The 23,733-nt window shown below is 40.7% G+C and overlaps 1 protein-coding gene across 4 annotated transcripts in view; it reads right to left on the bottom strand.

The window, feature by feature from the left end:
• KIAA1549 (KIAA1549 ortholog) overlaps positions 1-23,733 on the bottom strand; it is a 138,033-nt gene that overhangs the window by 113,782 nt on the left and 518 nt on the right. The gene's annotated exons all lie outside the window — the stretch shown is intronic.

Here is a 23,733-nt window from a genome sequence, read left to right as displayed (position 1 = left end):
GTACAGCTCTCAGGCAAACATTTTTACCAGCATGCTAATTCTCACTAAGGTCACTCCCATCACCAGTGAAATTCTGAAAGCAAGTACCGTATCTTTGCAGAAGATCAATGGGAAAAACTGTTGTAAGTTGGTGCTTTAGGTAACATGGAAATTCTATTCTGCTGCCCAATAAAATGCATTGACATAGCTATAAGTCTTGCAAAGTATTTATACAGAGCCTGTGAAATCATCCACAGCTGAGATGACAAGAGGTCCATCAACAGCAACGGAAAATTAACCTTAGTATTTCAATTCTGTTGCAGTAGGATGCACCCAAGGATGCTCAAAGAGATCCCAGCATGATACCTTTCTGCTGCTAAGCATTTTCATCATAAAACATGGGAACATTTTTATGGTGCAAGACACCTGCTTGGCAGTTATAAGAATTCATCAGACTTGAACGAAATGGAAGTTTCTCAGCACCCTAGACTCAAATAGACAATTAAAAATATTTTTTAAGGGACCTTTCATCTAAGGAAGGCCATGCTTGACAAGTTTCTTCTTCATAAGTAAGTAATTACAGAGTTAATTGGGGGATAGGAAGAAGGGAAGAGAACATGAGTTTAAGATTTAAAAAAAAAATACGGAAGTGCGTATAGCTTACAAGAATATAAACATTTTTATCGGTTCTGATTTTTATCGTTCACGCATTTTTTTTCTTTTTAAAAAAATATCAACTGCTACCTGCTACCTTTGAAAACTACAGCATTTGGTTTCACCCAAATGAAGAGAGGAGGGCCAACACAGCCATGTTACTTAAAAAAAAAAAAATTACACATAAAACTCAAAAAAAAAAAAAGTCTCATTCAAATAGAAAGTATAGAGGAGTAGTTGTTGTTCTACCCACTATATATGTTGACTTTTCCACTAATAACAAATGGATCCGTGAACGAGAGTGGTGACCAGCACTGCACTATTTTTTTTTATTTCCAAAGTGATGGACTGCCATTCTGCCAGTATCTATCATTCCTACCAACAACCTATGGAAATTTTCACTGCGTTACTGACAGCTCCACACAATTAAGAACTTCAGATATGTGGCTTAAATAGGTACTGTGACCTAATGTCCCTCTTACTTCAGGCAGCCAGGACACACGGGAAAAATATCTTCAGGCACTGTCTTCACACACCAGAATTTGAAAGCTCCATTTGGTTGCTATGTGGAAACTGGAAAAATAATGACAAGCTGTACTACTCAATTAATCTTCCTTCTGGTAAATGGATTATATTCTTTGACACAGTTCACAACTCTGTATGAGCAAGGTCTTGAAGAGAGAACAACAGAATAGCTCTGAAAGTTTGAGGACATTGTCTGGATCACTGTTTTCTCTGTGCATTACATCAGTTGCCAAAAACTAAAATTTGAGTTTTATACAGACAGGTCTCCTGAAACACTGTACACAAATGCTGAGATACTGAAAAAATACCCAAATTTGCAATTAAAATCATGTTCAATAGGCAGATGATTTTCAGGAAAAAATTGTCAGTGTACTACAAGGAAACTTCTGCAATGAACTCAATGTGTCAAGTGCTTTCCACACCAAACCGCCTTACTCCATTATCAATGTCCCAGCTGAAATAAGACAAGCTTCTAGAAGCAGCACACATTTTCATGTATGTAGTATCCCTACACAAAACTTAACACTAAGCACACAGCTTTAAATGAAGTGTTGAAAAGATCCTCTTCTCGCTGTTGAAGGACTGAAGGGTCTGAAATCCACTTGTCACTTTTCGGAAGTGTTAGCAGATTTAGGAATACTATAGAAGAGGTGCTTATCTGTAGTTGGGATCCTTACAGGTAAGCTGTAAATGCTCTGGAAACATATATTACCCACTTACTGATACCAATAAGGATCAGAATTGCACAGATGCTGATAATATACCAATACACCAGCCATTCCTGTATGGGATAACACACCTCATTACTTATAAGAGAAACAATAGTGGTCACAGTGATGCAAAAGCTTCTACACATTTTACCAGGTAAAATTTAAGAGATTTAAGAGACACGCCAAAGACGCAACATTAAGCGGTAAAGCCAAGTCATTACTTATTTTTATTTATTTTTTTTTAATCATGCAAATATAAAGAAGCTTTTCCATGATAATTTCTCTCCAGTTCAAACAGATGCTTCAGAATTCAGGGCTGTAAGTACAGGCACCTTACACAACCACTTCTCAACAACACGAGTGAGCCAGCAGGAAGTAAACAGACCTCATGGGAAAAGCCATTTGCCTGGCATCCCCCCAAAAAAGTCTTCTCAATTAGCAAACGTGGCAAGAAGAACAGAAACCTCAAGGGAGAGTTTTTATTTCATCAAGTCCCTCCAAAGAAAACAGCAGACTACCAATTTTAGTTCACTCTGCTGTATCAACCCACAAACTACGTGGTCAAACATAATTTAAAGGCCCTGGCTAAAATAAAAGCCTTTCTTACACAGCAGCGTGGCTTATCAGCCTGCTGTCATCTCTCTAAGCATTATAAACATCACTTGGGATGCTGTGTATGGTTTGTAAGGAAATTATATGTCCTAAAACATAAACTCCCTCTGTGGATTTTAAGAGAAGGGACAGCTACCATTTATACTGCCCTCCCACTCCTTCTGTTAATAGGCAAGAATAAATGAAGGTGACCACCAAGTTTACGATACGTGGCTTTGTAAATGACAATATAACTATTTTTGAGCAACCTCTCTGGTTCCTTCAGGATTAAGTTGTTTATAACAGCGTTCAAAGTTTAAAAATACTTTGCATACTGTCTTTATCTCTGGCACATCTTCTCTAGCTGCTTGGACACAGTATATTTGGAATTTATTTGCCTTCCCTCCTGCACCTAACCTTCCCAGGTACCACATCTTTTATTTGCTAACTTCAACTACGCATAAGCAGTATCACAATAGCATGGGGAAGCCATGTATAACCAAGAATAATCACAGAATCACAGAATTTCTAGGTTGGAAGAGACCTCAAGATCATCGAGTCCAACCTCTAACCTAATGCATGTAATACTGCTGTGGATATCATTCTGAAATACACTATATAAATCATGGTATCATTCCTTCCAGATTCCTCTCCCTGAAAATTCCTACACAGCATCACTCAGCAAGGTGTGGGCGTTACACATGCATATATGCTACAAATCTAAGAAAAAGCATGTTTCCTAGACTACGTGTCTACTCCAAAGTTGCAGAAGATTATCAAAAATATTTTTAAGAGAATGACCTTAAGCAAATACCCACCAGTTCAGGCAATCTGAGGAACCACATCAGCTCAGCAGCTGAAGAATGGACTGGAGAACTGCTAAACAGTTACATACTGGTTGATTTTAAGCTGCATGGCCAAGACACAGTAGTTTTCACTAGACACAGCTTCTTATATTGTGGGATCTTAAATTCACAGGTCTCAAAACAGGTTTCTAACTGACAAATTTCTTTCCAGGTTTTTACTACTTCACGTCAAGCATTTATACTACCAAAATGCCTGTGTAACTGTATTTTTAATAGGTATAATGTATTTATGGATATTGTATACATACATGTATATATAAACAAGTGCATATGGGTGTTTGGCTTAAGATCAGCCTGAGAAAAGTGTGACATGCTTCATGCAATACTTACACACTCCCATGCGATTCTTAAATTCAGTGATAAATATTTAGATCAGAGAAACATGAGAAAAACAGCTACAGACCACCCTGAGCTCACAAAGACACAGTAGTTAAAGACACAGCTACTTCTCAGTCATTTCTACTAGATTCCACTCAGCCTCCTGACAACTGGTATACTAAACAACGCTTCTTCAGTTCTCCTTGGTTTCATGGATGCACACACACGTGCTCACAGAGCAACTAAAACAATTTCATTCATACAGGTCTTACCCAGCAGTACGAGTAACTCTGATTGTTCACAACCTGAATGTGAATATGTACAGTACGGACCAAATCAAGAAATACAACATTTGTAAATGGTTGCTAATCCCCAAGAAAGCTAAAAGGACAAGAGAACCTTCCCTTCCATTGAAAGCAGCCAGGCACTTTAAAGATAGATCTCATGAGATGTGTCACTACAAACACTTTCACCCTCTTCCCTAAATACAACCGCACTAACACATAACCTTTTCGTGGAGTTGGGTGTTACTGGCAGCAGACAACAGCATAAGCCTCCCAAAACATTGAGTTCCCCGTAATCAACCGGCATTTCTATCTTGGACCTGCTACCTCATTCCCTTGTACAGATAGACTAAACACACTGATCTGTGAAAAAGTTAATGGAGTTGTAATCTCAGAGGTCCCCGAATAATCTCTGCAGAAGTAAGTCACAGCTTGCATGTCAGTGATGGCCCTGTGAGGAGCAGTGTGTACACACTGCTAACCCACCTGAAACAATTTAAGTGGATTTTCAAAGCTTTCAACTAGGCTCCTAAACACAACTTAAATTCATCTACTTATATTCAACCTTTTTTCTTAATCTGTCAGTAGGAATGAATTAAAAGGTTTAGAATTAAAAAAGATTTACAGCAGAGGTGGGTGCAGGTCTATTGCTTAACATCCTCTAAATTTGGTCAGGAAAAAAGAGGTCAATGAGTTGACAGCGTTTGCCAACAGTGATTCAGAGCAGTTGTAACTAAAAACCAATGTTGAAGTGCAGTCGAAGGCTTTCCTGACACCAGGCAGGGGCTTCCACCATGATGTATTAGGTGACATTCAAGATTGATAGATATGAAGTATAGAAAAGAGAAAAAACAACTACAACTACAAAAACGATAAGCTTTAAATTAGCTACCACGATGCCGGAGAAGAGATTGTGAAGTATCATCCCCTATGATTTCCAAATGTCAACTCAGTGCTCAGCAGAAATTAATGAGACAAAACAAAATACTAAAAGGTCACTGGGAAAGAAAGCTATAGGGACCAAACACAGAAATAGTTTGCCTATAGCGTGGCATAACATGTGATCTCATCTTAAATGCTGCATGCAGTTATAACCACCACTCCCCCAAAAACAAAAGCAAAATTGAGGTGTCACAGGGAAGATTAAGGATGAAGCACAAGCACAGACAGGCTCCCTTACAAAACTCTTCAGAACGGAGGAAAGGCAACCAAGGCAAGACTGAGAATGAGCTTTCTGAAGTCATGAGTGGGAGAGACACAATGAGTTTAAAAAGCAGTTATGGTATCTCAAAATAAAGGGTTTTTAAAAAAATCAGAAGTTGACCAGCATACATTTTAGAAGAGCTAACTTCCCCCCCAACTAAACACGATTCAATCACGGATCTCACTGCCATGGGTTGACGGATTTCATAGAGCATAAATAGATTAAACAAACGGACAAATACCCAGAAAATGCTACATTCACACTGCATTCAGTTGTGGGAAGCTAGAAGAACTAAGTCATGACTGAAATGTCTACTAGGAGCTTGCACAGTTTCCTTAGCTCCAAGTAACCACAGGGCTAAAGGAACCTTTGCTGCAGAACAGCAGACAGAGGAACAGAGCAGAAATATATTTCATTATCTGCAATGTGGGTAAGGCCCACAAAACAGTGCCAAACAAAGGTTTTTAGGTTCATTATCAAAACAGGTTTGTTTTTGTTTTTTTTTTAAACTGTCCACTATGGCAATTTCCTTTGATTCTCAATATGTGGAATCAAAGTTCTGCTGGCATAACATCTCCTCCTCCAAGACCTATTTGCTGAAATTATTTTGATCCTTTAAAATCACAGGAATATAAAATCCCAGAACAAACTGAAATCACTACCTTACTTTAAGAAGTTTGCAGTTGATTGGTGGATGTTACCTTTCCCCTCATGTGATCAAGCAAGGTCTGAGAACACTTGGTGATGTGTTTTACCTAAACACTCACTGGAAAACTTGTCCCACAACTTCCATGACAGTGCCATCAGTCATTTCAACACGGTGAACCTTTATATGGTTTGATACATACTCCATGAATTTGCATGACTGCAGAACATGCTGTTCTTTGTGACATATTGCAACAGGAGTTACAGCCCTCACTTAACAAAAAAGGCACAAAAAAGTTTAAGTGACAGTTGCAAAGCATACCTTTAAAGATCCATCATCAGTTCTAACTGACAATCAAGTTATCTGTCTTTCATTTCAGGAGAAATCTAGGGGATCATGACTTGTCTTGGTTTCTTCTACACTGGCAGTTGTTCACATCAGTCTTTTTGTCAGGCAGATCAATGCACATTAAAGTATTTTGATGTTGGGAATTGAGCTTTTGAATAATGTTACTGAAATACATAACTACGTACAGCACTGGAGACTTTCATTGACTTCAGTGTAAAGGAGGATGGTTCCCTAAACATGCTCTTTTTGAAGACCATATTTTTGTTTCGTTCTCTTTTGCTGCTCTTTTTGTTCTAGTTGCACCTTTATCTGCCATGCCCTTTTCAAGTCTGTCTTTTCCTCCTCTAAGCTCTCAGAGCACAGCCCTGTTCCATCACACCATCAGACATCTTTCTCCACCCACTTCGCAGATTCTTACAGGGTTTCCACATTTTCTGCCAACTGTGAGTAAAATAAAGGGCATCATCAATAAAATAAATAAAAAAGAAAAAAAAAAACCACACAAACAATTTAAGTTAGAAAAAGCCATGAAATAGTTACCTTATTTCCCTTCAGACAGTCTTTTTCCCCACCCATTGCTTTTCTTGGTCAAACGCTGCACTGAGCTTGGAGCCAGGTATAAACATCCTGAGGAGCCCTCAGGTGTCATTATGGCAAGATTTTCAATCTTTACTTCACAGTTTCCTGGGGAGGCCATATATTGGTTCTAAAACATCCACAGAAGGAAATCCAGAAGGGAAAAACCTATCAGCAAGTTTTACTGGCTATTAAGCACCTACAAGTAAAAAAGATTAATAGCTCTGCCGCATAGAGCTTGTAGAGCAAGATATCCAACCAGCATTTCTGAACGGGGTAGAAATTCAAGGGAAAAAGCAAGTGAACAAACAAACCAGTTCAGCTAGCCAACAGTAAGGGAGCTCAGCCCAATGGGTCCAGTTCAGGCAATGCCATCTTCACCACAGCAGGTACAAGACCGATAGCATCTCCTTGGAATAACATGGGCAAAAATCTGTGCCTGCATTTCACTCAGCGGAGAGCAGCCCTTAAAGGTCACAGCCAGAAACTGCACAAACACAACTGCTGAGGTATTGCTGTCCATCTCTCTCTCTCCCATCACAATTTGAAATAAAAAAGTGTTCCAGTTAAATTGCTAACGTAGCAAGGAAGTAAGCAAGAACCTCTAACATGGCTGTGGATATCAGCTTCTACAGCACTGCACTGAATTATTAAGAAGTTTCCATTGCTACCCAAGTGTCAGTTTAACTCCAGCTGCTTCACTAACTCCTTGCACGCTACCAACAGCTGCCAGTGTGCAAAACGTGCTTGAGAGGAGCCCCATCACAAGTAATAGTGGCCAGTGCCATCTGAGCTTTGGCATGATGCGCACACCAAGAAAATAATTATATCATACAGCCCAATATTCCAAGCAGGTTAAACCTTTGGCATAATGGAGTCAGTAGGGGAAGAAAGATGTCTCTGTAACTCTTTCTCTGGTCCTCTCCTAATTTTATTTCCAGAGCTCCATTACTTGTAACAGCACACGTTTCTGGGGAACTGTATATGCAGCAGAGTAGTTAACCCTGTGATTTTTTCCCCTTCCCTTGCCTCTCCATGGGAATTCAGACTGTTTTTAAGTTGTTCTACAGTTAGTTACTCTTCACTGTTAAAAATCTTATATGAAACTCATAGACTGGTGCCTGTGTCTACTTCCACTTAGCAGAATTCACTCTTACCTGGCCCAAAGGCCCTTCCACTACAGAATTTGTATTTTCCATAACGCAGACAAGAATCAAGTCACACCTCCGCTGTTTCTAGAACGTGTTAATTACACTGGTTTTTGACATTTTCACCTGGAAGCGTATTTTCCAAAGTTTCAGAGTGGGATGCTTTCTGAACCACCCCCAACTGGACAATATCCTTCCTGAATGGTAGGTGCCTGACAACAAACACTACATAGTTAAAAAAGCATCTCTGCTTTCATTCATACATTTAATGATTCCCAGCCGCAACTACACAGCGAGCACAGCAAACTCTTCCTCTTCCTGATGCATCTTCCTGCTGCCCAAAGTCAGTTTTCCACAGTAGTTTTTACAATGATACCAACACAGCTGTCACTCTTACACCTAGATGAATCACCTTACCCTCTAAGCTTAATTTGTAATAAATAAGTAAATGTTAAATAGAATTTTGGTCGGAAGCTTCATATTAATGAACAAAATCCAGTACACTGTATTAGTGCCTGTTCTAGGGCATCTTTAAACAAATGAGTTTAATTAGTTTTTTAATCTAAAGCAGATACCTAATCACAACAGATACCTTCGCGGTGTACACTTTTAATAACTCAGCTCCCACAGGCACATTACTCCCAATTCCCAACAACATGTCTGCAATTCAGAAAGTCACTTCACATCTCTTTCACCCTGTCAGACAATGCACCATCACTGGCACATTTAGCACACCCTGAACACCTCAAGTTCACCAAGTAGTACGGTATATTTATTATGCATTGGTCTGTTTTTGTTTTGGTTTGTTTGTTTGTTTGGTGACAGATCATAACAAAATTGTAATAATGCCATTCAAATCACTGCGCAGAATACCGCCTGTAAGATTATTAATGCTACCTAAGGATTAATCTACAAGTAAAATGTATATGCAGTATCTGGTGAAACTGCAGTAGTAGGCCTTTCTATAACCATAAAATGAGAGGTTACAACCTGAATGTTAAATAGGTGGTTCATAAAGCTGGTTTAAAAAAAATAATAGAAGCGTAAAAGTTAAAATCTAAAAACTGAATGATCCTCTCCCCACAGGAGAAGAAAAAGAGTATATGCTCAGCAACACTTTCCATATTATACAAACCCCAGTCTTAGTAAGTGAAAAGTATGTGTGTTAGCTTTCATTAAACATATTAACACTTGTTTCTCATGACAAATATGAAATATGATAGTGCCAAACACCTGCATGAAATTTCTTCCCTTTCTCCCACACCATTTTAGTCTGTTCAGGAATGAAATCAATTAACTACGGATTTAAAGGGAAAAAGTCCTCCTTCCTTTGTTATTAGAGACCTAAAATCCCCCAAACTACCACTAAATATGCTTACTATTCTTGACCCCACTGTAATGCCAAGATTCAAGCATGGTCCACTTCTCCTCTAGTATGTTAAGCCAATCAACCAAGTCTCATTTCCTCTCCTCCCCTTTCCCTCTTACCCCGTTCTGCTCTAGGTTTACAAAAGCAGAGCATTTTAACAACATTCTCCCATCTCCCATCCCCCACCACTCCTTCAAAAAGCAAACTTTGATTTCATTTCTAAGAAACGACATACAAGAAACAGATGTAATCACCAAGAGAAAGATCAAGTTCACTATAATAGACTAGACCTTTGCACGAAAGACAATTTCCAAAAGCTTTCAGTTGGCTAAGAATGAAGATTGTGTCATTTCAAGCATTTCACAGGTAAATTACGGCGCCTGGAATGTTAATCTTATCATAAACGTCAGCATATATAAAGTGAAGTAAACACTTTTGCATTTAACTGAGCAAAACTTATGCCCCTAGGATGCTAAGCCTCTAAAAAGTAGTCACTGGTTATCAAATGCTATTAATATGCTAACATTTGATCTTGTGGGTGCCATAAGCTGGTGATATGGAGAGGAATTATGTTTCTCTGCCTGAAAGATCAGCACCTATATGCATGACTCAAGTTTGGTGGAAACACATTTACAGAAGGATAAGATAATGATACTATTTTTCTATCAGTCATACCTAATTCTTGCCTGAGAAATCTCAAACATCTTTAGTTTCATGCCTGCTCTACAGAAAACAGAGTAATTGATGAAATGCAGTTCACTGTATCAACCTCATTGCACAGTTTCCTTACAGAGAGGCATAAACTTTCACACAAGTACTTACATCTTTCTGAGATGCAAGTCACATACCAATATTCCCATAGCACAGCTAGAAGAACATGCAGGAGCAAAGAAAAAATGAGTAGATGAAAGTGTGAATACTCAGTAGAGCATCACTTCACAGCGAAGAGCGTAGGAGGTGTTTTCTGTAGTGGAGGTACTAGTAAAGTCCATCTAAAACATCCATATATATGGATATATATATATTTGTGATTTTCTATATTTATTTTTTTAATATGAAAAACTAATGAAACCTGGCATTCCAATACCTGTAGTTTTCTTTAAAAAGTCAGCAAATTCAGATTTGTACAGTGACAGTGCATGATTTAAAGGCCGTGAGCCTGCTGGGCTCTTTTTTTTTTTTTCCCCCTCCTTTCCCTGCAAGAGATTAGGAAATTGAGAACTTGTCAGTCCCAAATCTGGTTTGTATAAATCAAGCCTAATTAGAGCCTGAGACTGTTGCAGTCAGCATCATGGAAGATCTTCGCATGTCCATTTCTCTCAGTATCTCGAAGACCACTGTGCTGCCAGACAGGACTAGATGGAGAAATACACCTATTGTTGATTTTCAAATAATTATGGTAGAACCCAGGTAAACTAACAGTGTGAATGAACTTAAGTCTGAATAAGATCTTATTGAAATACATACTTGTGCAAGTTTTTCCTGCATCAGTCCCTTGTGGCAATGCCAAAATTCACTACTGCAGCTAACAATGTAAAGACACAAAAGGTCTAAAACTTTTACACTATTATGGAGGGATCTATTGGGAAACATGTTTTTCAATGAGAATTCATTCCTGCAAAAAGTCATCCCACATTTTAAGTACCACCGAGTACTGTCACATTGATTAGCTGCGTTCAGATATTTTTTCTATATTCCACCCCAGAGATGTTTTAGAATTTTTAATGCTTCACATCCACATGATACTTAAATCATAATTAAAGAAACCACACGGGTGATACTTCCAGCTCTATACAAGACTAGAAAAACAGTCTCTCAAAGTGACCTGCAACATGCACAGCCTCAAATGACTGATTTTTATTAGCTTCTCTATGATGAGACTTCTTCTCCCCAAGATACTGTTCCATCATTAAGACAACAGACAGAGGAATAACACTGAGTTCAGTATAATTTGGCTTTTAAAAATTTACCAAAACAAAAATAAAAATGTACCCATTTACTTTGTAATAAGAAACACGCTGGCTTGTATATTTTTTTTTCCAAAAATATTTCAGTATTCTGTTCTGCTCCTGATCCTTCACACCACCACAGCATTTGGGAAGACTCCTGCATCTTCTAGTGTAAAATGAATTTGTTTGCCTCTGCTCAGCATCCCCCAAACAGGGCTGAGTGACACTGACGGGCTACCATGCTGTCTGTTGATTCCTCTGCTGGTTCTTATGCTCTGGAAGGCAATAAAACAGGCCCTACATTGTTCGTTTAACTCTTCTGCTAACAGGAAAACTGCCAGCAGCACCAGCAGCCAGCAAGTTCACACTCAAAAAATAACTTTGGAAAACTCCGCTGGAATTGATGAATGTGCTCACTACAAAATATTCTGTCTTCAGTACTGACAAACAGCATTTTCAAACCGTGTCTCACACATGGTAATGTTCAGTCGGGCAAGAAAACAAACGTTTTCACTACCTAGTTAATGCTGAAGCCCACGGACTGGAATCTCGCTCACTGTAAGCGGCAGCAACTCCCCAGCAGGTAGGCAGCACGGCAGATCACAGAAACTTCATAAGCTGGTTGCAGGCAGGTGCTGACATGTACTACACAAACCTGAACTCCCAACATTTTCCTGGACACCACTGTTTGCTGAACTAAGACCTGAGACATTGGCCTTGCAGGCCAGCATGGCTTGCTAGACTGGCATACGCTTATAGTAAGGGCCTGACCTGCACAGGCACATGGACGTACCTACATCCAAGGTCCATACAACGTGTTTTTCTACTGCATATAGCACACGGAGATGTGAGAGCACCAAAAATGCAATTTTTTGGCTAAGCTGGTGCCCCAGCCCCACAGAGCCCCTGAGGAGGCCAAGGGCCACCAGGCAGGGTGAAAATTCATTATCTAGATGAATTATGGAGCTTGAACTTTCTATGCATAATATGACAAAGGACCAAGAAGACATTTTAACTCAATCATTCATACCATATTTCTTTAAAAAAAAAAATAACTCTGTACTCTCAGAGTTGAAACAACTACTTAAAAACACAGAGATCCACTTTCCTTCCAAGATGAAACAACCACAAAAAGCAACACAGTCCTATAAAAATTACTAGTAAGTGATTGTGTTGAAATGCAGAAGGAGTTGGTGACAAAATGAAAGTTTCCCAAAAGCAGGGGCTATTTAAAAGCAAACAAGTTCTAATGCAGTTGCTCCTTAACAAATTACTTTTGGAGTTAGGTAGAGCTGAGGTGCCATTCTGCCAGTGGCAGCTGTGCTTTAGAAGGTTCCTGACCCTCTCTTACGTGCCCAGATGCTCATTTCTGTCTCCGGAGGTGCCTTTTCAGTTGCTTGCATGACTCTGCTCCACATAGGGTTTTGAGAACTATCCCATTTACAGGGGAGAAAGAAAAACAAAACACTAAAAATATTCCAATGAAGTTCTGTTTTAAAAACACAGCACATCCAAAGAGCTGAAATGACAAGCTAAGAGAATTAACGGCAACATCTTAAATTGGATTTTCCTCTGCATGGTATAATAACACAGAACCACAGCTTCTCAAGAGGGAAAATCATTCGTGTCTGGCAAGAGACAGCGCTCCTTTCTTCCTCCTCTCTCTTTTTCCAAGTCTTCCCTTCCCCACCCATGTCTAATGAGTTCTACTCTCCTCCTTAAGAGCTTGGAAGAAGTACACAGAGCATAAAACCAACAAAAGCTGGAATTATTACTTTTTTCCCCCTGTTTTTTCAGTAGAAGGCAAGATGGAACACCCTGTGATGTTCGCTCCAAGACAGCGACTGAGACAAAGACAACAGAATTTATGGGAAGAAAATAAGATGTACTTTGGGGAAAGTAGGGAAGGAATATTGATACATTTGTAAAAAAAAAAAAAAAAAAAAAAAAAAAAAAATGAAAAAATGCCATAAACGATTTTCTTCAAGATAGAAAAAAAATGGAAGAAAACGGTTTAAAGGCTAATATACTGGACAAAAGAAAATAAAAGTTAACGTATTTGTGAAGTGAAACCTCTTGGTCTCGTGCCTCTATTTGAATGGTTAGGTATTACAACAATTCAACACTCCAGGCAAACAACATAAAACACTGCCATGAAGTGAGGCTGAGCAGCTTTTTACTCTATTATTGTTGCATTTTCTGACTTGATATACTTAATACCTACTATAATGTGTAAAAACAGAGGAAAATCTGGTGGGTTTACTAATTTAAAATAGAAATGGATCGCTTCACAAACAGCCCAATTACTAAAGCAGGATTTTTGTTTAGAAATTTGTCATTTTCCATAAGCACCAACAGTGAATGCTATGTGGAGGTCTGGAACATTTTTTGCATGGAAAAGAGGCTACTGATAGGACTGTCAGGCTACATAATCTCAAGCCAAACTACTAAAGCAAATACACAGCCACCGAATAATTGCTGTGAGCACAAGTGTTTAATGAAAAAAGTCTTATCCTTACCATGTTCTATTTCATCTTCTTAAATACACTGATGCACGAACAAAATCCTGCACAGTGAGAAAAAATGTTCCCCCAAAAGACAACAAACAGGAGTTTAATCATAATACATACAGGATTTCACTAGTGTAACATAACCCATCCATTTTGATTTGTCAGGTATTCTTTCATAAAAGCAAGAAGCCAAAAAAAAAAAAGAAGCAAGTGTATTCTTTCTGAATACATAGGTTTCAAACAGAACATATTTCAATACTTTAGCAATAACTGAGCTGCAATTTAAATGCTCTTTTGACCTGCAAACACAGGATAAAGTTATTCCTTTGACTTAACAGCTTCATCCAACTTATTTGAAGCAGCAAGGAATCCAATCCCAGAATTTAGAAAGGATGCAGTGATGTTAGTTTTCTCACATCTGCAGCAACAACTTGGGAAGGAAGCATCAATGAATTCATGACCTTAAAAATGTCCAGATAAGAACTATTCCAAAACTAGCCGGATAAAAATACTACAGCTTATCAACATCCTACAACCTGTAGTAAAAGTACTACAGGTTATAAACATCCCATTGCCCACTATTCAAATTCTTTCTTTGTGTCAGACTATGTTAACGCTCCTTCACATTGCAAGGAAAGAAACACATGATGTAGGCATTACAGTATTAGACTGGTATCAGATCACTGGATGACGTAGCTTAAAAGATGAGCACAACAGGAAAACAACCTGCAGCAGAGGTCCCAAGTAATTTTTTAGAGAGTTCACACAGCAAAATCACAAACCATTTATTTTCATGATTAAAGAATATATAAAAGGTTGACGACCGTCTCAATTGAAGTCTTCCCTCATCTCCCAAGAATTAAAGAACAAGAAAATACAAAGAAAACCCCATGTACAAGTGCTTTACCAGTCCTGGATGCCTGAGCTTCTGTGTGCATTCTACATGAACACCTGCTGCTTTGGATAGTTGCTTCGACTGCTTAGGACAAACTATGTTTAATATGACTTGTGCTTTTCACCTACGCCCTTCAAATAACTCAATCCAGAAGGACTGATCTTAAACACCCAGAAGAATTCCAACAGCTATCATTTTAATTAGTTCATTACTTGCATTCTACACACACAATCCTCATTGGTTCTCACCACTCCCCCAGAACTAAAAGCAGCATATCTCAAAATTAAAAAACGGAAATAGGAGCTGAAGCATTCACTCAAATCAAAACATTTGTCTTCCTAAAGCACATTAACTCTTGCACCTGCATTCGGAAGTACACTTTTCTGCTTTTAAAAATATCTAGAAAGTTACTTAGCACCAAGTGCACAAGTTTTCAATTTGACCTCTAAGGTTTGTACTATTTAGGAGTAAGGCAAACTAACGCACAACATTTCCGAAGTATCTTATCTAAGTGACACAGATGTTCACACCGAACATGATACAACTGAAGGTTGCATTCTGTTCCTCAAGGATGCATTTTACTTCCAAATATAACATAATGCAGCCACCCTAAACTGCTAATGAAATCTCACACACAAGCAGCATGCTTTGGCTCATTCGGGAAATGCAAAAAAAAAAAAAAAAAAAAAAAGTTATTTTCATGAAATCTGAAAGAATCTCTTTAGCAGTAAGATTTCTAGAAGTATCTCCACCTGACCTCAATAATGACATTTGCAGAAAGTAAACAGGAGTAGTAAATACTAAGGATTCATAAGAATTAATACTGCAGCACAGAAACTGTGTTCAGTTTTGTTTCTACGTTAGTTTCTAAGGCTCCCAGGATTTTAAGAAGATTATACTTTCAAGTGACACTGTCTACTTGGAATCCAGTCAATTTAAAAAGAAGCAAAATGGATTTACATTCATTTTGCATTCCTCAGCTATCCTAATCCTTCCGACAATTTTTACAGCTTGAAGAACCTGGCTGTGGTAGAAGCTGCAAAGTAACTGCTCACAGAAGCAAACAAAGTAAACAGACAAATGCAATTTATTTTCTTTGAACTTCTGTGCTTGTACTAAGACTGGATAAAATATTTCATGACGAGAAGTTGATTATGATGATTTATATGTATTTTCTTTCCTACTAAGTTACTATAAAAAGCACATGCACTTAGGAAAGACAAAGGAAACTTTTTTTTTTTTAAGGGGGGGTTGTCCAGAGTGGAACAAATTACGTCTTTTAAAAAAACTGAACGTCAATGGCTGGAAGCCCAAATCTGTTTCATCTTTCAACATAAGGACAGGAAGTAAGGTCACTGACAGCTCCTAATTGAAACCATCTTCAAACCAGACTTCTGATCTAGATCAGGATTTTGTTCTGTGACATGCAATTTCTATCCCAATTTATCACACAAGTTAGTCCCAGTTCAGCACTAGCTCCAGCTCTAAGCACAGGCATCCACTAGGAAAGTTACCTAACCAGGACATGTCCAGCTGACACAACCATCTTCCTTCTATTTGGAAAGTAACCTGGTGTTAACCCAGAGGATCTGCTACATAAATACTTGGAGCTTTGTTTTGAAATAACACTGAGCTAAATCACGCCTCATAGCTTTGTGGTTGAGGGCAGTGCTCCCTAAAATCCGCACACATGTGGTGGAGTTCGTTTACAACAGAATTACAAACCACAGAAAAAGGTGGGACAGACTCAGTGTCTAATCTGGTTTACACCCAGCTGGAAGGGGAGCAAACAGTCTTTGCCGTATCAAACAATTGCCAGTAGGTGAGGAAAACTTTTACGGAGAGGGCATCTACAAACTAGTTCCATACATTTTTGGCAGGGAAGCAAACAAATGCAGACCCTCCTTCTCATGTACTAAGTGATACCAGTTCGATTTTCTTATTTGGTATGAAAGTGTTCAATAGGAAATGCAGTCCCAAAAGGTTTGAATTAAAAATAACCTGGAACCAAAATTGCAAAGTGTATCAATACTGCTTAAGGAAAAGACGTGGCCATTTATTTTCAGGTGCATTTACAGTTCTCAAGTGTGTTGAACAGGCTCCTGACAGTTTCCCACTCATCTGTCCAGAATCTCTCCCTTCCCTACAGACAAGGAGAAATCCTATTTTTTGTACCAAGTGAACAAGTTCCCAGCTTGCTCAACTGGGAAATTTCATGGGAACACAAAGAAAGTGCTTTGAGCACAAATACCGCCTCTCATCTCTTCCCATCCTACTTATTAGATACATAGCTACTAACAATTCAGTTGGTGAATAAAGCTCAAAGACGCAGAATCACAACCGCACCATTTACTTGTACCTGCCCTCTCAGTCAAAATTAAAAAATGAGAAATAGAGATGTTAATGGCCCTTCAGAAACTGGGATTCACTTACACCTATTATTTTCTGTTAATATTGCCCCTTGTTAAATGTTTTATTTTTTACTACTGTTTTCATAAAACATACACTGCATACGATAAATGCGGCACACAAAAGATAAACTCACCTCTATTTTTTTCCTTGCCACAATGACTACCCTTAGTAATAAGGATTGCAAAAATATTCGTTGCTGTAGGTACAAAAAGGAAACTTCACAAAACTGTTAGACCTAAAACCAGTAATTCAAAAGCTCAAAGGTGTCATAACTAAGGCTGCCTATGAAAACTTGATTCAGCTTTTCTCTGAAAACTTGATTCAGCTTTTCTCTGCATAAACATTATGACACAGTACTTAACTATATGACCACGGGTCATTTCTTCACGTGAACAGCAGACCAGCCTTCAGCAATGAACAGATACCATCACATATCTGCAGGTATTATTTGTAGGATCTCGCAAAAACAGCTGCAGAATATTTCAGGAGGCCATCTAATCCATCCTTCTACACCACAGTGGAATCACTGGTGCAATCCACTTCTGTTGTCATTATTTAATCCATTGCTGGAACTGCAAGAACAGTTTATGTTACTGCTCCAAACTGTGTATTTCAGGGTTTTATCCCCACTGTTAGAAGGCCAAGTGTTAGAAAACCCACATCTTCACTGCCACATCTGTCTTTTGCTCCTTTTCTCATACAGCACAGTCATAAAGCACTGTTTGTTACACTTGCCTTTGTGTCCATCTTTTATATATTTAACACAGCCCTTCCCACCTATTTTTTGTTCCAGCCCAGGCAGCCCCGTGTTGCCCCAACCTGATCCTCCGACAGCCAACATCTCCCTGGCATGCCAGCAAGAGACAGAAGAGCGACTAACACAAGCTAACGAGAGCACGCTTCAGACCATAGCCTGTGTGTTCCCACAGTCTAGCACCTCTGTCATCCTGCTGAATCACAATCTGCTGGGGATCCACCAGCAGCACCACATCCCCTCCTGCAGACCTGCTGTACAGCCTGCTCCTCATCCTACATTCTCACCCTACAGCCATCCCGGACTTTAGCCCCTTCAGTGTGATACTGTTGTGTAGTTTTCAGTAATTAAAGTATCTGGATTTTCAGGCTCTTCCTTCACTGTTTCCAGCATTCACTCCACCCTCTACTCGGTGGTAATGATTAATGTCAATTTTGGCCTCTTACCTCTATTTCATACCGCAAGACCAGACACACTGCTCTGACCAGATGGCTAAAACCAAATCAAAATTATACGCAGGAAATTCATAGAAGGGAAGCCTCTCTAAATCAGACAGGGGAATGGAAGAGGGCAAAAAGGATTAGAAAACAGTTCATGCATGAAACAGAAGGAGGTAGGTGATGTAAGCTGGAACCGCTAAAATCTTAAACTGAGCAACAAGTATCAGCAACCATGATTTTTTTTCTTTAAGATTTGATTTAAAATAATCAAAATCCTACTACGCTTTAATACATCATAGTTCTTCCAGCCTATACAGCTCGTCAACTCACACTAAAAAATGCTTTAATGCAGTAAATGTCAATAAATACCAGCACCTGTTGCTTTATTTTGATTGCAAGAAGCATTCCTTAAAATAGCTCTCTGAGAAACCCCGTTGGGCAGACTGGTTTATCATCCACGGGATCTTTATTGTTCTGAAGACAAAAGTCTTTGCCTTCCTGATGAACGTTGCTGTTGTGCTCACTGTTATTGCATCTGAACCTCTCATAGTCATTTCTTGTCTGAATTTCAAAGTATTTCTAGGAAATTTTAGAAAAGGTCAAATTCTGAGTGCCAGACTGAGAGCATTAATGAATATTTAATATTACACCCACGGCATCTATTCAACACCAGCTCCCCTTGACTTCTTTTGCAGCTGCGAGCGCTCAGCATTTCTGCAACACAGATCCCACAGGTCTCACGTCCAGTAAATGAGGAACACACAGCTAGTGACCACCTGCGGGAAGCTTGCTTTAAGCAACTTGCTCACGTCACACTGGAGCTCTGCAACAGCAACGCAGGTCAACAGTCTAGGACAGCATTTCCCTACATTAACAGTGGGACCCTTATTCAAAAAGGAAAAAAAAAAAAAAAAAAAAGTACACGTCTCAAACAACTTCCCTGTTGCCTCCACTTCATTCATTCCACACCTTCAGACATCTGCTGCAAGAGCAGCAAGAGTCTTAGAGAAAACTTCATTTGCTATCCAACACCCACTTCTCCCCAAAGCAGGATCAGTTTTGTACATTGAACATGATGAGGGTATTGTCTGCACGTACAGATATTTGTATGCAGGTGTGGAGATAGCTATCTTACCTATATGGATGTGCACTTCATAACCATGGGATTACTGTGCCCATAAGTTATAGGTACAGAAGAAGTTTAAAATTGCACAGGCTATTGTTGCTGCAGTATTCCCAACACTGATTTTTGCCTCTGCAGACTTTACAGGCTGCTACAACTCTGTGTAGGAAGTTTTCCAGTTTTTAAAACAATTCTGTCACAGGGTGACAGATGCACTATCATTAAAGATTCAAGGAGTAGCAGACTATCACGCTCCTGGCTGAGAAGAGGAAAGCTAAACTCTCTGAAGTCTTAGGTTCTCTGCCAAATTCTTGCAAAAGTGTCCCAGAGCAGCGAGCACACGCTCCTCTGTACCTCAATTTCAAGACTGATGCCTTCAGCTACATCTCTTCCACTTTTGTCCCAATCCTGTATCTTCACTACTTGTGACTCCTTTCAATACCACTTGCCACTTTTGGAGCAGTTTGTTTTTCTCCTTTTTTTAAGCCAAGTTGATCTGTTTCCCAGCTTAATCACCCCATCACCAGGTTGCACTGATTGTTCCTTCCAGGAAGAACTTCTGTGTTGCAATTTCCTTCATACACAGACCTGTTTCCCACTCCAGCCCCCCCCAACCTTCTTGATCTGCCAACTCCAGTCTCTCCTCCGCTCCTACTCCCACACCTCCCAGGCTCCTACACACATCCCAACCACCAGAAAGACAGACCAAAGAAGATCCAGAGATCCTTCTCTTACAACTACTGCTTATCTAAATACCACAAAGGCTCCTTCCAAAAGCCATCTCTCCTTTTTCCCCCCTTGGGTCTGGCACAACAATGACACACACACCCCCTCACAACACTGCGCCAGATGTTCAAGTTCCCCACAGAATAGGATATACCTGAATTTTGGCATTAAAAAAAAAAAAAAAGCATCATTTCTTCTGCAGCAATGCATGCCTAAATTTAGTTGTTACAAGCTTTTGAAAAAAATCACTTTCAAAGCAGCAACAGAGAAAACATCCCCTTCAGAGCCATCACAGTATGCCAAAGTTTAACTGCATGCTCCAAAGCATAAGGGTATTAAAGTTGTGCAGAAAAGAAGCTGGCAGAACTCAAAGCAGAAACTATTGTTTTCTTCTTGCCTCAACATCAGAAGTAGCCGAACTCTTTCAACTGACATTTTGGGGAAAAAAAAAACAAGAACAACTTCAGCCCATAGCAAAATGCATAATTTATAGCAAGTTTGATTGGAATTGCTAAGTCTGTTCTCCAATGTGCAGCAAAACAGTAATACTTCTTACAAACATCTTACAACAACTTATGGCTTTAGCAAGAGCTAGCACAGTCAGCCCAGCCCACCATTTCACAGTATTTATTCTGTGCATTGCACATACAATTACGCTCATGTAATCAGTGATGTGCGTGCTGGTGGCCAGTTGTATCTCTTCCTCTCTCATGTACTGGAAAGAAGACACCGCTAATCCACTGCTCTTATGGAAGGCTTTCCCTCAGCCTTCCAAAACAGACGTCTCCAATAACATCCATCAACAGCTGAAAACACAGCACAAATGGGGAGTGGGAAATTGTTAATCACATTTGTTGCTGAGCTCATGTGCATGCGAAGGGATACAATGACATCGTATCATGCAACTGCAGAGTGCAGAAGCCACCGCACTGGTAAGGATGCCATGAGAGCATGATTCTTCTGCACTCACCAGAAATAAAAGAAATTAAGCCTGCATTGTTCATAATACTACCACGTGACTTGACTTTGGGGCTCCAAGACAAAATTAAAAAGACAACTTGTGCTACTTCCACAGGATTTTATTTTTTTTTATACTAACAGAGAGGTTCCCACGCCACACTGGGTTAATAACTCTCACGCAATTAGTGTTGTTCATCCCGTATGCCACTCTGGTCAAGGCTGGAGACACACCGAGCAGCTAAGGACATCACCCGTAACAACTCTTACGCAATTAGCGTTATTCATGCTGCACACCACAACGGGCAAGGCTGGAGGCACACTGGTGTTTCAGGACATCACCCATAAACAGAGCTACTTTCAAATGAAGGAAAGCCATGGTTCCCACAGCCAAAGTGGGACTGTGTTATTAAGAAGCCTGTTCTGCTTCACTTCTCCCCCAAGTAGCTCCCCCTGCAAACACACTTGTCATGAATTGGGAAACACGATTTGGGCTGTCAGTCTGCCCCTACCGCAGCCACCACCTTCCCAACATGTCTCAGAAGAGATCTGTGCTGCAGCAAGAAGCGCTGCTCTTTGATGTGTCCAGCGCCCAAAATCTATTACAGCAGGTAGGTCACAGCTGTTAAAGCCTACTTTGTTAGAAGCGTGCTCTTTTTCAAGTAACCAAGCCTGCCTGAGAAACCTAAGACCTCGCTCCGCAGCAATGAACTGCCACTCACAAAGCAGACGCCACCGCACAAAAAGCTGCACTGTCCACTGGCTTGTTTAGCATTCTGACTCCTTGAAAGAACATGCAAACAAAACACACATTTCCCCTGGCAAGGCTACAAGCGTAGCTTGTAGACACAAGGCTGACATAAATAAAGCAAGCACGGCACAGACAGCAGGCTTAAAGGGAATCCTCCAGCCATATGGGTCTGCCGCGAAAATGAACTGGAAGTAAGCTTGACAAGCTCAACCGGCCACTAGAGACACGGTGCCAGCTCAAGCATCTGTGACACCCTCATGCAATTAAGTTGAGCAAACAGTATCCTGCAACTGTCCCACGAGGCAGTTATATCCGATTCCTTGCCTGACCTCCGCAACCTGTCTTCAGTCCTTCAGTGTCTGAGGAAACCTCGGCGGAGACTTTTTAGAGTCTGGCACGCCGCTCCCCTCTCTCCCACAGAAAACAGCACAGCAAAGCGAGATAGATCCTCCTGATCGTCAGTGCTGGAGTTAGAGATTGTGCAATGACACAAAAAGGGAGAAACACAGCCCAGGCTGAGCGGTAAGACATCTGCAGAGCCTGCCCAAAGCCCTAGTTCAACAAGGTGCTCGAGTACGTACGTACCTGCCTTCAGCACACTGGCAGCCTATCTGCATACTCAGAGCTCACCATCTGCTTAATTGTGGGAGCTGAAGCCCTGATTCAGCAACATGTGACTTCAGTGGGAGCTGGATCAGGCATTCCAAAATCCAACTTGATTTATTACTTAATTTCCTTAAGTACCGATGCTCACTTTGCTCTTTCAATGGCAAGCAAGCGTCCTTAATAGCCATTTCACTCTTCTGTTGTGTGCCTCTTCTGCGTAACTCTAAGCTGCAGGGGCTTGCTCTGTTACCGAACTGGTTAAAAGACCAAATGGCATCGAGTAGCAAGTGAGCTGCACCGAAAGGACACGCTCAGGGAGTTGTAAGCCTGTTGACCAGCACACATCACTTACCCCTCATACCGCCGCTATGCCATCAAAACTTTCCAAGGCTAACGAAAAGGCTAGGATGCAGGTTGTGCCCTGATTTTGTGAAGATGATGGGCCCTACACAGCCAAATCAGACTCCTGCCATGCTTTCCATAAACATTTCATCCCAACTGAGAAAGGAACAGAACATATTTGTTCTCTGCAACCTGAGGTCTTTAACTCTGTGTGATCAATGGACCATCTCTAACACATCTATGAAAAGCATCCTGTGAAAGGCAAGTTTGGTGTTAATGTGCTAGAATTCATCATGTGTGATTGCATGTCCCGTGGAAAAAGAGAAAGCGGAGGGCTCACAAATCAGAACAGCTCGACGGCTCCTGCCCTAGCCCAAGGAGGAGAGCACGGCTCTGGGGGACATCCATTGTCTCGGCGCGCTCCCTTCCAGCAGCCCAAGCGCTGGCTGCGTTACATCACATCCCCACCGCTGCTTCGGAGTTACACAAGCACACACGGCATTCACGCAAGTTTACAGGGATCCACCGCCACTTCGGTCACAGAACTTCCAAGACCCGTTCAGCATCAGGCGAACAATTAAACAAAAGCCTCCAGCGACCTACTACGAAACCCTAGGGAAGAGGCAGCCTGGCGATGCCACTAACCTCCAGCAGGCACAAAAACCAAGCAAGCGCCAACCTTAGGAGCGTGCCCCTTTGCCACCGCTGTGTCTCTGAGTGCAGCTTTCGGGTCCAAAGAGCCTCCTGGAGATACCTACGGGTCACCAACTTGCACGCTGCATCCAGCCCATGCCCCGCAGCCCCAGGTGCTGCCTTCCCCTCATAGTGGGCTGCTTTCTGCGGTGGGTCACCATCCATGGCACGGTTAGCGCGGGGTCTCACAGATATTTAGGTGTGGGTACGGGGGTCTGGTTGGTCCCTGGTACCCACCTAAGGGACACCCACCCTGGCAGCAGCAGCGTGCCCGCGCTCAGAGCCACCCGGGGACGCAGGACGAAGCCCCTCGGGGGCCAAGCCCCCTGCCCCACCGCGGCCGAGCAGCGGGCACTG

The sequence above is a fragment of the Anas platyrhynchos genome, chromosome 1 (genome assembly GCF_047663525.1).
Source record: "Anas platyrhynchos isolate ZD024472 breed Pekin duck chromosome 1, IASCAAS_PekinDuck_T2T, whole genome shotgun sequence".
Taxonomy (NCBI): Eukaryota; Metazoa; Chordata; class Aves; order Anseriformes; family Anatidae; genus Anas; species Anas platyrhynchos.
Note: the sequence above shows the minus strand (reverse complement) of the source record. Positions and strands in the feature narration are given on the sequence as shown.